Here is a 15,926-nt window from a genome sequence, read left to right as displayed (position 1 = left end):
ATTGAGACGACACTTCAATAAAATAGACTAGTTTGTTGCAGTTTTATCTTTCGTTCCCTTCAGTGTGATGTAGTCGAACAGTTCTGGAGTATTAGCTCATCTAGGTTCGGGCGGGGCACTTATCTGATAACTACCTTGGACTTGTTACTTACATGTAACAATCTTCCGTAACTAATCTTGTCTCTCTGCCATATCACCCGTTTTACATGGGTGCCCTCTTTTCTACGCTCTTTCCTCTCTCCCACTTTATTCACCCTTTCGTTGCAAATCTCCAACTAATTCTCAGGGTCAGACTCTCTCTTAAAATGATATTCTTCGAAATGAAAGCCACATACAATTCTCTTTTTATCGCTTTTCACTTTTTTCACTTTAGTTTTCTCCCGGAGACATAAAAATTTCAAACTGAATTTATGCTACTGCACCTTCCAGACTAATAAATGGTACTTCGGGATCACTAACATGAGAGAAAAAAATAGCTGCAAATTCTCATAATTCTTTGTTTTGCTGATAACTCTTTTTTGACGCCTAGCCTCAGAACGAGGTCAGCACACATATTCCTCGGGTGACTTTTCTTCTGCCCTGATTTTTCTCTCGCTGAAAAACCTGCAGTGGTCCCTAAACCAATTACATGTCTCATCTATTTCAGCCCCCAGGCAGGTTATTTGTGGTAGCTTTAAAATCTCAATTAGCTCCATACAATATGTTCTTATATTCCAATAGGCTGTTGCAATTTCTTTTGTTTTGGTTTTTGACATCCCTCCCATCCACTGAAAAGCTCAAAGCCTTTCTTTTCCTATTCTCGGAATCCATTGTCCTCTACAAGAATTAAATAATTAAAAAATGGATGAACACTTATTAAACCTTTGACCCCTAAGAGTGACAAGCATCTAATTTCTCTTACAATGTCACCCCTGGATCAAACATTAAGGTCACCCAAATCAAGGAATTAATCACCCACTAAAGCTCTGGATTGTTATACTAATTCTCCTCCTTGGCTCTTTAGAAAACATGGAGAGCAGTGGGGAGATATGCATCCTGGTTTTAGGGCGCCAAGGGTTAACCTTGAAATAGATTGGTATCCCACCCAATAGAGGTTGGTGGCAGAGTACGGGAAATAACAGGCCCTTAGTTGCTGTATAACAATAAAAGCTGGATAAGCTCTGGCAGGAACAGCCCTTTGACTTATGAGCTGATGTTACCTCTCACATGATTTCTATTTTACAGCTGGTTAATTTTTTGAGAACAGTCACAATGGTCCTTAATACTGTTTTTATCAGTTGCTTTTAAAATATGTATAAATTGAAGTAGCCTGGAATCTAGGGAGAGATCCCAAAGAAAATTTAGTACAGAACAGCCTGAAAAATGTTTATCATCAATTATAGCTCACTAAAATTAGAAATAAACTTATTAAGCAAAATGTTTACAAGAAATACAAGCATGGAAATAACCATGGAAAAAATCTAACCCAAACTTTTCACAAGGAGAGAAACCTTGGATTTCGTTATTTTGACTTATAATATCTCATACACGTGTAGTATTGTTTCTTTAAAAAGTTTAATGCCTAGGGTACAGTAAAATTGGCAAAAATCATTTTCCCACATTCAGGCATAGCATTTTCAAAACTTTCTGAGAACCTACTACTCTAGGTCCCATATACCCTTTATTCCTTGGATCGCAGCGTAAGTTCTCCTTACCATCTGCTATAAATTTCTTTCAATGTTAGTATTAAGAGGGTGGTATTAAATTAAAGTTCACTTTATCATAAGGTTGTTTTCTTACAATTAAACATTCTGTGTAAATATCTAAACGACAAATTTGAGCCTCAGCAAAATGTTATCTTTAAATTTACTTCGCCACTCCTTGCCAAAGCATTCAAAAAGCGTGTGAGAGTACTTTTGTCGACTGCAGTAAAACGCAGATTTCTACAATCACCAAGTTAGGACCTTACGCACCATATTACAATTTCACCCATCCGTCATAATGAATATGTATGTAATAAGTATGTATGCATGTAACTAGCGCCATTGCGGGCTGCTTATTTTTAGCTCTCTACAGTTGTTTAGATTTTATTCCTTGTGAGTCCATACCACTGATTTTCCTCAAGGTGTAAAGCTTCCTTGTGCCCTACTGAATCCTGTCATGCTGGTCTACTCAAGGAATTTTCTCCTCTCGCTACGTTGCTATCTGCGGTACCAGTAATTCTAGCTACGCGCCATTGCCGTCATCAGCATATGAAACCTCTTCCTGTTCTAGCTTGGAATACCATCAAATCCGCTGGTATTGTTAGGAGGACCAGAACTAGACGAGGAGGAACGGCTATTACCAAAATACACCGGATTAAGCCAATAACTCCGGCACTGCGAGATAGTTAATCTTTTACTAATGCAGCCGGCATGATCGGTGAACCGAATCGAGCGTATATGCAAATCAACTCATCTGGCCATAACAACATTATCATTGCTCGTGAGCCTATGAATCCTACACTACCAACATCAAAATCCATGCGATTTTCTCTCCTTAATCTACGATCAGTGAGGAATAAGACACCCTCTCTGAAGGATCTTACCGTGGACCGTAATATCGATGTCTTTGCTGCAACTGAGACTCGGCTTGCCAAAGAAACTGATGAATTAATTATACGTGACTTGTGTCCGACCGATTATGAATTCTACAATGTTCCAAGGGTTTCTGACGTTGAGGGCGGAATCGGTGTCATACATAAGACCGTGGTTCGCCTCGAGAAGCATGGCATTGTGACCAATTTTAAATCCTTTCAATTTACGAATGTCTTACTGAAACATTCCTCGTTGTGCTTGCGCCTTATTATTGTTTATAGGTCACAAACAATGGCAGAAGGTACCTCATCATCTGTGAAATTCTTTGAATAACTGCCTACTTTCTTGGAGTCTCTAGCTATTGTACCTAGCTTTCTGTTGATTGTCAGTGACTTCAATTTGCACGTAAATGACGCTAGTGATCGATCTGCACAACGGTTTCTCCGTCTACTTGAAGCTTTTAACTTGAAGCAACACGTCTGGGTTCCCACCCACAGGAGTGGTAATACCCTAGATCTAGTCATCACCAGAAATGATGAGAGTACAGCTCGGGACCCTGATGTTTTCGATCCAGTCATATCTAACCATTACGTTATCAGCTGTTCTCTGGCACTACCTAAAGAAGCGTTCGAGCGTAAAGAAGTCAATTATCGAAAACTGAAGTCAATTGATCTCCAAGAGTTGAGAGACGACATCTCTGACTCACCCTTAATTAGCACAGTTGATAAAGCCGGTCATGATCTAGAGTATCTCATAACGCTTTACAATACTACGCTAATTGGCCTGCTCGATAAGCACGCACCCCTGAAAACGCGCACTATTACGATTCGCCCTTCAGCACCTTGGTACACTGAAGACATCCGTTAGGAGAAACAAAAAAGAAGGGCACTGGAACGACGTTGGCGAAGGACTGGACTTACGGTCGATTGCGAGCGTTTCGTTGACCAGTGTCAGGTGGTAAACGAATTTATTTTGCAGGCAAAGACGGCCTATTATTCGAGGATTATTGACGAAAACCAATATGATCCCAAACGCTTATTCTCTATTTTTGACAAGCTTCTTCATTGTAAAAGTGAACCTAAACTACCTGATTCTATGGATGATGAGTCCCTAGAAAATGCATTTGCTGATTATTTTATTGAAAAGATCACCACAATACGTGTAGAGTTGCAGGAAAAAAGGGATACTACAAATCACGCCCAAGTTGAACTGCTGTACAGTGGCCCTGGGTTTAATCACCTCAAGTCAGTATAGTGTGATGAACTGTCTGACCTGGTTCTTAGATCGACTTTGAAGTCCTGAATGCTAGATCCGATACGTGCGTCAGTCCTCAAAAACTGCTTTGTTCTGCTTCTTTCGTTTACGAAGGTTGTGAACTGTTCTTTGCAGAACTCCACGCTGACTTCAGACATGAAACGAGCCATTGTCAGGCCCTCTCTCAAGAAACCATCACTTGATTAGCAACTATATAAGAATCTCAGACCGATTTCCAACCTGATGTTTCTCTGCAAGTGCTGCGAGAAGGTAGTCGCGAGTCAATTCATTTCCCATCTGCGAGAAAATCAACTTGAAGAGACCATAGCACTGGGCCATAGCACAGAATCAGCACTTTTGCGAGTGCTTAGCGATGTGCTACGTGCTCTGGATGATGGAAAGTGTGTGATGTTAGTACTGTTGGACCTGTCGGCAGCGTTCGACACAGTGGATCATGGCTCCAACTATCGCGTCTCTCCCAGTGCAGTGGTGCTCAGGGCTCTGCCTACACTTGGTTTGAGTCTTACCTGTCCAGTCGTTCACAGTTCTTCCAAATCAGAGATACTAGTTCCTCTGATCGTCAAATGACCTGCGGTCTTCCTCAGGGGTCTGTGTCGGGCCCAATCCTATATTTGGACTTTACCTTTTTTACCTTTTACCTTTACCTTTTAAATAATCTCCGGTTAAACAACAACGAGACTGAACTCCTGGTTCTGCATGGAAAACATCGCCTTAAGCCACCATTAGATTCGATAACTGTGGGTGATACCTCTGTAGAGCCCACATATAGCGCACGGAATATTGGTGCCATCTTCGACGATGCCATGAGTTTCGAGGGACACGTCAATTATCGATGTAATACCGCTTTCTATCACATCAGAAACATTAGTCGCATACGTCCATGCCTTAGTATTAACTCAACAAAAACACTAGTGCATGTATTAGTAATGTATCGCTTAGATCATGTAATTCACTTCTTTATGGCCTACCTGATTATCTTATTCAGAGACTACAATATGTTATGAACGCAGTGGCAAAAGTGATCACTTGCAAGCAAAAGCTTGATCATGTTACACCACTATTTATTGAGCTACACTGGCTCCCCGTCCGTCAGCGTATTACTTTTAAGATTTTACTTTACACCTTCAAGGCATTCCATGGTGCGGCTCCAGAGTACTTGACTGAGCTCATCAGTCCTTATGTTCCTAGGCGAGCTCTCAGGTCTGCTGACCAACTACTGGAGCAACCAACACACAAGCTTAAATTGACTGGCCTGAGGGCTTTCTCAGTGTGCGCGCCTTACCTCTGGAACTCGGTTCCATTTGAGATTAAAAGCAGCGCATCTGTCTCCAATTTTAAAGCTAAGCTTAAGACCAATTTTTTTCAACAAGCATATTTTTAGACTTTAATTTTTTATTTAATTATAGGTTATGATAATTTGACACTGTAAAGCGCCTTTCGACGTTAGGAAAATACGCTATAAAAAATAAATAATTATTATTATTAATATCAGATGGAATCACTAAGTCAGCAGTGAAGTAGTTTTTGAACTAGTTAGTGAGGAATTAAGTGGAAAAGAGAAGTAAATGGAGTCGGATTCGCAGTTTTGACTGTGTAATCAGGACGAGTGACAACGGCTGAGACAAGGCACCTATGTTGCACCAAGTGTCAACGAGCTGCCCTGATATGAAGACGCTCTCGAATATGGTAGTATTAATCGCCAAATGTGACAGCTTGCAGACAATCGACCAAACAAAAATAGCTTTAAACAAAAGTTTACAGAAGTAAACTGTCGTTCGAAATTAATCAAATTATTGTTGGAAGTATTGTAAATACGCCTAATTAGCCAATTAAAGGGAAACTGATAAGTCCTCAAAATAGTTAATACTTTATGGCAAATGCTGAAAAACGCACTATGATCCTAAACTTAACGAAGAGATACGTTCCTGATTACCACCGGCCCTAAATATAACCACCAACCGTCAAAGATCCCGAAAATTGAATTGTTAACCGTCAAAATCGGAAAGAATTAAACGTCTGTCGACACACCTCCCCCCCCCCCCCCCACTTACCCACCCATTTAGATCTTGATTTAATGGTCTTAATTATGACGGTCTACTTTCAAATAAGTACCTTTTTAAAAGGACTTTTTGGTTTTTTTCTATGATAAAATATATTATTTGAGAAGTGCTCCAAACCTCACGGAAAGGCATTAGAACGCATTTGAATTTTCAAATTTTTCGAGGGAGGAGGCCTCTGCAATTTAATTAGAAATCCATATCTCTGAGGTTCTGTTCTGGTTTCCTTTCCAGTCCCTTTATGATTAAGCTACAGAAAAGAAAAAACCCATCTGTTTAACAGGCCGTTACAATTGGCTAGAACCTAATAAAGAACCAATGAACCCAAGTTCTGTCAGACAGATGGAGGCTGGAAGTCTATTGTATCACCCAGTTGCGCAACGTTTTATTGTAAAGTAAAAACAGATTCGAGTTGATGCAGCACATACAACTTGAGAGCGACTTAAATGTGAGACTTAAAGCGCAAGCAAAGCTAAACTTCACTAAGTGCTTCAGCCATTCATCATGCCTGCTGATTTCAAGCGCCATCTCATTTTCGTACTCTTGCCTTCTTTTTTCACAGCAGCTAACTGTTCTCCAGGTAAATGTTTTATTATATCCTTTGTTTCGTTCACATCTTTATTACATTTTTCCTTATTCCATTATTACTCCCAGATTCCTTCTGCCCTAGATGAGGCGGGCCTTTATAATTCTACTATAGTAGAAATGAAAACTAATGACGCGCACTACGTTTTTCCATATGCCGTTTTTCCCAAAACGTCAAAACGATTACATCTCCAAGCAATTAGATATTTTATACATGAAACCCATTTTTTATCTTCATGCAATCACTTATACCGTTTGAATGTAAAGTAAATTTCAATCAGTTTCTGTAATCTCACATCAGTCACATTGTACAAAAATTTCACCGGAAAATCTTTATGGCAGTGTGTGCTGAGAAAACATATTTTATAAGTTGCATTTCCGCGTACTATGTTTTACTGTCTGTTGAATAATATTTCTAATTCTCGTCCTTGTTTCAATTTATTCAATCCTTTCTTATTCGTGTAATTCTTAAAATAAGCTACAATATTTTACCATAATTCTCGTTGTCTTCATGATCATTCGATCTTTCTCGTTTAGGACAAAAAAAATATGACCTCGATCAATACAAAACCTTATTAATATGCGAGCCCAAAACAACAAAGAGAAGGTTGCTATAAAATAAACAGAAAAGGAATTTGAAAATAATTCATTTGAGAATCTTTGAATCCATCCATTTTTTTAGCCAGCCTAATCTGGGGTGATGGCTCTTTACGGTAAACGGTATAATTTGTGTTATTTTAGGGCTATCAGTTGCGATTAAAAATTGCCTCTCAATATGCAAATACCTAAACGGTCTTCAAAAGCATTTAATTTCTTATTTACCTTCGAACATAGAGATGCTTATCAACAAGCAGAGCGAGTAGGTTCATGCGAAAATTTAAAGCTACCGCTTGTTCAGAGCTGTTTTCCTCAAAATTGCATCAATATTTTTTGTGCAGTAGGATAGACGTTGAACGTTCAATGTAGTTGAGCAAATCAAGTTGGTGTCGATTACAGCAAAAGATAGAGAAGAAGCTCGTCTGTTGAAATGACATGGTGAGATGTTAACTGACTAGCTGTCAGAAAAACACAACAGAGGGATGAATATCTTCCAATTATTAAGGTGTTAGTTAATTAACTTCTTTTTCAATTGGTTACCATCTTTTAAGCTGGGTAAACAACACCAGGATACACTTTCATACAAGCGTTTATTCGACTATTATCCTCTTGTAACAGTAATGAGAGTTTTATTAAGTGAGTATGGCAAAAGCAGTTCAGGTATGACTTTTCAACACATTTTCATGGTACGGTAATTGGGCTAAGTCGTGTCATATTGAGCGCGAAAGTTCTTTTTTTCTTTTGCAAGAACATGTGCCGAAAACCCTTGCAAGAACAACGCCACTTGTCAAAGCAGTTTTTCAGACAAACTTTATCAATGTCTATGTCCTGCTGGATACAAAGGTCCGAGGTGCCAAACAGGTAAACAAAAAAAATCCTCTATATCTTTCAAGTGAGATCTTCAATTCAATTATTAAGAAGCATACAAGTCGTACACTAACTGCATGAACATGTGTCATTTACATCGTCATTTCTAAGCAACAGAAAAGGCAACGAAAGAGAGAGTGAAAGAGAGAGACACACACAGGAAAGTAAGCTGATATAAAAAAGAGCAGAACGATTTACCATTCTTCAAACACAAATGCATCACACACTTAGAGAGCCATCAGTTAGTTAGCAACTTTAAAACAGGTTGGAAATAATTGATATCAGTGTTAATCAGACGCTCTACCGATGTCTCTTCTTTTCAAGGATATGAAGTAATGTACATGATGCCAAAGAAACTCCTTTAGAAAAAGATCAAAGGCTCTTGTGAGAAAACTCGTGAATGCATGTAGATAGGCTTCCAGCCGTGGAAGTGTATGTTTTGTTAGCAAGAGACACATGGGGGTAGAGGTGTTGGGACGGACGGCTAAAAAGTGTCTTATAAGGATCTGTTTTTATAGTGTTTGAGTAACTTTGAGTATTCCTATTCGCAGAACGCCCATGATAAGAAGCTGTTGAATGTCCCGCATTCGTTCGTTCTACTCTTGTTTGCTATGTTTCATTCTTGTGTTGTACAAGTGTTACCTTTCCGGGAAGGGGACTAACGGGATGCTCGTCGAAAATTTTGAATTTATTCCTGAACGATACCAATGTAGGCGTGGGTCACGCATTCTTTTTACTCCTGAGAGAAAAATCTGGCTTAAAAATGATTCTTTTTTCCATGTTTCTTCGCGTGCAACCAAAAACGAAACCTTGAACGCTGAAAATGTTGGCGCGAGACCAAAATCTGAAATCTACACCCCTAAGCGAGAGGACGGGTATCCCCGTTTGTTTCGTATGGGAGTCCTACCCCCGGGATTGGTTTTTCTTCTAAGACAGTCATTTTTTTGGAAGAAACGAGGGGAATGAGGTGTCTCAATTGTGCATAGGGCGTTACCCATCCACAGATTTTTGCTGTGTTGTATATCAGTTCTCCATTTTCCGAGTGGCTGTAGAATCCGTGTTCCTTAGTGCTAACCGATTTTCGAGTCTTCTCGATTAACTGTGATTGCGTAGGAAAATGAAATTCAAGTTTTATTTTGGTTTTTCTTTATGCTGTAAAAAGCCGAAATCGGACTTTCAATTTCGTTTTTTAATTTTCTCCGCTAGGAAGGAAATGAAATTCAAATTCACTTTATGCTCTCTGCTTTTCTGTTTTCTATAGCTCTTAAAAAAAAAAAAAAAAAAAAAAAAAAAAAAAGGATCAACTCTTAGAAAAATCTGATATTAACATTCTTTTTCGTTTTTCGCTTTCGAGTGGAATTTGGGAAACGCGTTACAAGTCGTTTTCGTTTTCGGTTTGTAGCATTAAAACTGACCATCGATAATAAGGCGGGAATATTAGAGAAAATTTCGTGAAATTGAATATGAAGTTTTTTGTCCTTGTTTGTTAGACATTTGGCAATTTCTGCAGAAAATTGATGATTGATCAAGTTACTATTATTAACATTACACAGAAATTTCCTATAAACACAACATCCAGTTACAGTTTATTAGATCCAAACTTTATGTGTTGTTTACCCAACTGATCTAACACTTTCATCAAGAAACTAAAATCAACGTTGAATGAACAATAGCATCTTCGGGTTGAAGGTGACTACAAAGTATTTCATCCCAAACTCTAATCATAAGAAAACTAAGTCAACATGTTAGATATGTTCAGAAACGAAAATTTTCCAACACAAGTAACTTTCCAAAGATGACATTGTGATGAACTCTTTCAACCGAACCATTGTTTTTCCCAATGCATCTTTGATCACCATATAGCAGCTAAATCTTTCAGTTTTGTAACTGCTTCCCTTCTTATTCTAGACAAGAGCTTTAATTTATGTGACAATTTCGCAAGAGGAGCTTCTGAAAGTACTACCGAAACATCAGAATTTTTTAAACCATTTTGAAATGGTTGCGACTGAACTAAATCGTAACATCCTTGACGAATTTTTGAAGTTGAAAATTTTCCAACATAAGTAACTTTTCTAAGATGACATCGTCATTACTTCCTTTAATTTAACCGATCATTTTTTCTAGTACATCTTTGAACACCATAAAGCGACTAAATTTTTCGGTTTTTGTCACTGCCTCCTTGCTTATTCCGGACAGAAAACTTAACTAAAGTCACAATTTCACAAGAGGAGCTTCTGGAAGTACTACCGCAATGATCACATTTTGTAATAAGACTTGACTTGCCCCATATCTACAGCATTCTCCACGACCGCCGTCAGGGAATCAAAGATAGGGTAGTCGATATCTTGATATTGGAAGTTGTACTCCGAACTATTTGGCGAGGACACTTTAGTCATATCATTCATAAAGATGGTTTCACCGTCTTTAGCAAGGATGAGTCGTTGCAACTTGACGGCAGTTTTGCTCTCCTGTCTTTCCACAAAGAGCTGTCGTTTGGCGCGAGAGAAGCAAATACGACGATAGTTGGCAGATGAACACTAAAGTGTGAGATTAAAGTAATCTAACGTATTCGAGCGATTTCGTTTCAGTGATGTCACTTCGTAAACATATGCAATCAGATGACCTGGTGGAGTTCCCGAGTCAATTTTGGATGTCTCCTAGGTGAGCTTCCACAAGGACTACTCGCAGTTTGAAAACCTTCAACTGACATTCGTTTTGAACTAGTCACTAATGCGACAGGAAAGTCGTTTCGAGGCTGATATTTCTTTCCAGTGGATGTAAGAACAGATCTTTTCGATCTTTTTTCTTTCTTTTTTCGATCACCCTTCTCCTTTGAATAATTCACGGGCTCTTTCTGGCTATTGCAACTCCTCTGTTCCTTCGCCGACATCGCGTTCTTGCTACACTACCTATCAAACACTTCAACTTGTTTTTCTTTCAGTTAGTAAACATGTTGACATTTACTCGTAATGGAATTGGTCCTTTTTCCGAGTAGCCTATTGGGTGATTGTCGTCTTAATTGTGATTGGATAATTTCGATCCATCGAAACATCAAGCTCTTCACCAGGTTGAAGGAAGCTAAGCGGGTTATAATTTCCAATTTTGCTCAAAACTGGTTGCTAATTATTACGATGTGGGTGTGTTTAAACAGTAAATGAACATTTTGTATCTATAATATGAGACCTCATTGAAAAAGACAGCAAAAACCATGTAATTAAAAAAATTAAGTACCAAATATTTCGACAAGTAACTTTTGTTTGCATTCAATGTGGATATTGCTCTTGGGAAGGAAACGGACTAGATAATTAAAAGACTGACTTGTATATTTTATGATGATTTATGTGTTGTTCCAAAAATATTCATGCTCCTCCAATAGGAGATTTTTTCGGTTTGAACCCGCCTTCCTCCCCCCACAAATCCTACGTTAGCTTAAAACTTTCCTATCTGGGTTTTGAGAACCCCCTCTTCATCACAATTTAAAATGATCTTCCATGGGTAAGGAGGGGGGGAGGGGAGGGTGTGATAAGGGTATCTTCTGGAAACAAGCAAAGAGATGTACAGCTTAAATACGGAGTTAACACAATGTTTGAATGTTTCATTCATTGTTCAATAAATACTGATTGTTATACATGTAATAAAACACATTCAAACTTTTCATTTTTTATACTCCTGAAGTTTACCAATGAATGAAAAAATATACATCAAAATATTTGGCTTTGTAAAGTCAATATTACAACAGAGTATCAGTAATAATTTTTCAAGGGATTATGCAAGTTGTATAAATACATAATTATAGAGTATTTTTGTATCTAAACCTTTAATGCTTATTCGCAGAGCTCTGTCTTTGTTTATGCACGTATACATCTGTCCTAAATGACTAACTGATGAAAAAATGTAGGCTTGTGACATACAAGATTGTAGATTTTGTGTGATCTTCCACCAGAGACTGTACACTGTGCCAAGGTGTACTGTTTTGTATTTGATAAAACTCTTCAACACCCTCAGTGATATGTTGGCCATAAAAAGAATTATATTGTGGAAGGATGAAGTATGTTAGTTCATCATCAGTACAGCTTATAATTAAGGTAAAAAAAAATATGTACAGTATGGTTCATGTTAAGTTCAGTCATTGCAGGATGTTGGTGTTTCAGGTATTCAAATTTGTTTGTGTCCAGGTTTTAGTGTTACAGTTTTGAACAAAACCTCACTGTATTTAATACATGCTCTTGTATACAGGTATGCCATCAACATGTACTCCTTGTTGGGAATATAACAGATTAGATGCATGGTTTACAATGTAGTTGTACCACCTATAGGTGGGAGACATCAACTTGTGAAGCTGTGACAATGCAGTTATTATTGACAGCTACTGTGGTAGGTTGGTGAAATACACTGTATCAAACAGCCTTGTCAAAGTAGACTTTGTAAAAATATTAGGTAGCAAAGAACAGCTGGTCTTGTGGACCGGAATATCTATTAGATGTGCATGGTATTTGATACCCTTAGTTATCCATCTGCCATGGTGAATACAGTTCCGTTTTGCATGAATCCACATACCAGAATTAATCAATGAAACCAAGAGGGGTACATGCGCTGTAGATATATCATTTAGATTAAAAAAAATAAACCCTGAAAATTATAGAAAAAAGATATCCACTTCCAAATAACTGAATAATATTTAAAAATTTACTCTTAACATTGCATCGAGAAGGCTCTCTGCCACGGAGGGGCATAATGAAATTAAAAAATTACTTACTTCAAAGGGATCTCCATTAAATAGAGGGGGGGATATTGAAATTCCCGGGAAGAAATGTGCTTATTACGCAGAAAATGATAGTCCTGAAAGGAATTTTGAAGACATTATTAATTTGCACAGACTCATAACTATGATTAGTCAAAATGAATTTCTGAAGGCTATTTTTTCTTTGTTGGCATCATTAGCACAGTCAAAAAATCTAAGTATTAAGTAACTAAGTTTAAATAATTTTTCATTAAACTGCTGGCCAGAGCTAGTGTAGCAATTAGCAAGTATTAGTAAGTTTAAATAATTTTTTTATCAAACTGCTGGTTAGACAGCCAGTGTAACAATTAGCCTCATAAAGAGATATCACAAAATAATAATTATGGTCTTCAGTGCGCTTCCAGAAACTGTAAAATTTTAGAATGTTGCTGGCAATAAAAGTCTATGTATGGACTTGAAATTTTTATTAGACTAAGTACTTTATCAAGGTTACCAATAGTAACATTCTTCACAAAGCTGTGAAGGACATCTAAATTGGCTTATGATCACTGTAGTATGACTCAAGTGTACCAGCCGATTTTACAAGATGTGATATATTTGTATAAATGTGATCTATCAGAGTATGGTAGTCTGTAGTATACTGGTTAATCAACTGTGTATATCCTCTTTCTTCGATTAAATATTTTGAAAGATCTTTTTGTTCTGTAGTCTGTTCTGTAGACATCGTTCACACTGTTTTATAACTAAGTTAATCAGTGACATCGGACACTGCGTTTTGTTCGACATATTCTTGTTTAACGGTTTGATCACTGCGTTTTTTTTTGTAATAATATCCTGATTTCTTTTTAAGAGTTTCAATGTTTTTCGATTGAGCGAGTTGATGTATGAGTGATTCCTACAAAATAAACACGTTTAACGGAGTTTCCAAAACTATTATTATATGGAACCCAACGTGGGGCCCTGAGCTCCTCGACGAATAAGACAATCATGACGACTGAAGAAAAAAAAGAAAGATTAACACGATTGCGAGCGATCCGTGGAGCACAACGTGCTATTGTTACCAAAAACATGAGTAAGGTAACCGACATTGTAGAAGATGAATTATTTACGTTTTCATCTAGCGAACAAGTTCATAAATTGGAGGTCATAAGTCGATTGCTGGAAGCAAAATTGAAGACTATCGAAGACGTCGACCATGAAGTTTTATCACTGTGTAACGTCGACGAAATTCCACAGGAGATCGAAGGATCTGAGAGGCATGTGGAGAAAGTTATCACATGCCAGAAGGAAATAAGCGATGTTTCTCAACCGGCTGCTGGAGTTACGCAAGAACCTCCTAACCCACTTGCGGGATTAATTCAAGCGCTACCAGGAGGCGTGTCGCCGTCGGTTCCAAGTCAAATCAAGGCAAAACAAGCGAAACTTGTTCTCCCTAAATTTCGCGGTGATGTCACGACCTGGATGGGATTTTGGGACTCGTACAAGTCTGCAATGCATGACAACGTAAGTCTCTCGAAAATCGATAAAATTCAACTATTTGAGATCGCTATTGGAAGGTGCCGCCAGCCGAGCCATTCCAGGTCTTGCTTTATCAAGCGACAGCTATGGACAACTATTTCCGCCGTGGAAATACTCGAACAACGATTTGGCAAAATACAACAGATCATCTCCGCATACATGGAAGAAATTTTAAAATTACAACCGTGCCTAACGGATCGTCCATCGTCTCTTCGATTTCTCTACGATAAATTAAGCGTACATGTGGGAGGACTTTCCTCTCTGGGAGTGTCGTCCCAGGAATATGGCAGTCTGTTAATTCCAATCATAATGTCTAAACTTCCCAACGAAATACGGCTGGAGATTGCACTAAAATCGACCAATGAGGTATAGAAAATCGATGAGTTGCTAGACACAATCAAAGGAGAAGTCGAAGCGCGTGAAGCCAGTGAGGCTGTCAAAACACAGGAAGTCCCGTTACGAAAACCGCCAAACCCGGGTTCGAATTCTTCAAAATCGATTCCCATAGCGAATAAACTATTTACGGCGGAAAGCAAAGAATTTCAGTTTCGATGTGTTTACTGCAATGGAGAACATTATTCAGCCTCCTCTACGGATACGGATGTTCAACAAACGAAAGAACGAGGAGACATTCTTCAAAGGAATGATCAATGTTTTATTTGCCTCAAAACTGGCCATGATGCGAAGAATTGTTTCAAAACAAAGAGATGCCGACACTGTGATGAAAAGCATCACCAATCGATTTGCACAAGAATAGATAAGCCCACAGAAGAACAAAGAAGGCCAAACGGAAACGGCATCCCGAGAGGAAAGCCGAACGAGTACGTGACTGTTAGTACGACCACAACTGCGAAGTCTACTACCAAGGCAATTGTACTTATAAAAACAGCAAGTTGCATGGCAGTCAACGGATCAAATTCAATTGCTGTACGTGTGCTTTTCGACAATGGAAGTCAACGATCGTATGTCTCATCGAGTGATATGCACATCAACACCTTCGGAGACACGAGTTACCGGAAACGGAAATGCAATGTGGTAAAACTGTGTTTACAAAAACCCGAAATCATGAGGAAGTAGAATTGTATGCAGTGAACTTCCCGGTAATCTGTTCGCCTCTGCCAAGCAGAGTCAATATAGCTGACTATGTCAATTTAGAAGGCCTGGAATTGGCAGACAACTTCACCACCTAATTAATTGATGTCCTGATTGGATCCGACTATTACTGGGACTTTGTGTCGGGAGATTCCATTAAAGGCGACCAGGGTCCGACTGCAGTCTACAGCAAATTTGGATGGTGGTTGTCCGGACCAATACACAATCAATCATCCAACAGTGTTGTATCCCCCAACTTGATTATTTCCGGTAGATGTAATTCGATGTTTGGGGAGCAAGGTGACTAATTAGTGGAGAGCTTGAAGAAATTCTGGGCGTCGGAGAATGTTGGAATAACTACACAGGATCAATCACTACATGCAGATATGAAAGCCAGAAATTCACTTCAATGGTCACAACTACGAGATGGGATTACCATGGAAAGAGGATTTGCAACCTTCCATGAATAGTTACCGATTGAGCGAAACCCGACTGCGAACACTGCATTTCAGGTTGAAAAAGGATCCAGATTTATTGAGGGACTATGACAAAATTATCCGAGAACAAGAGCATACCGGAATCGTTGAGAGATTATAAGTCTCGTGCGAACCATACCTAAGTTTCTCTTAAGTGAATATT

The 15,926-nt window shown here is 38.6% G+C and overlaps 1 pseudogene; it reads left to right on the top strand.

The window, feature by feature from the left end:
- The first annotated feature begins 13,664 nt into the window (after positions 1–13,664).
- Positions 13,665–15,385, top strand: LOC149042551 (uncharacterized; annotated as a pseudogene).
- Positions 15,386–15,926: the final 541 nt, after the last annotated feature.

This window comes from Pocillopora damicornis, chromosome 7 (assembly GCF_964200805.1).
Source record: "Pocillopora damicornis chromosome 7, jaPocDami1.2, whole genome shotgun sequence".
NCBI lineage: Eukaryota > Metazoa > Cnidaria > Anthozoa > Scleractinia > Pocilloporidae > Pocillopora > Pocillopora damicornis.
The sequence above is the reverse complement of the archived record's forward strand: the minus strand, read 5'-3'. Positions and strand labels throughout refer to the sequence as shown.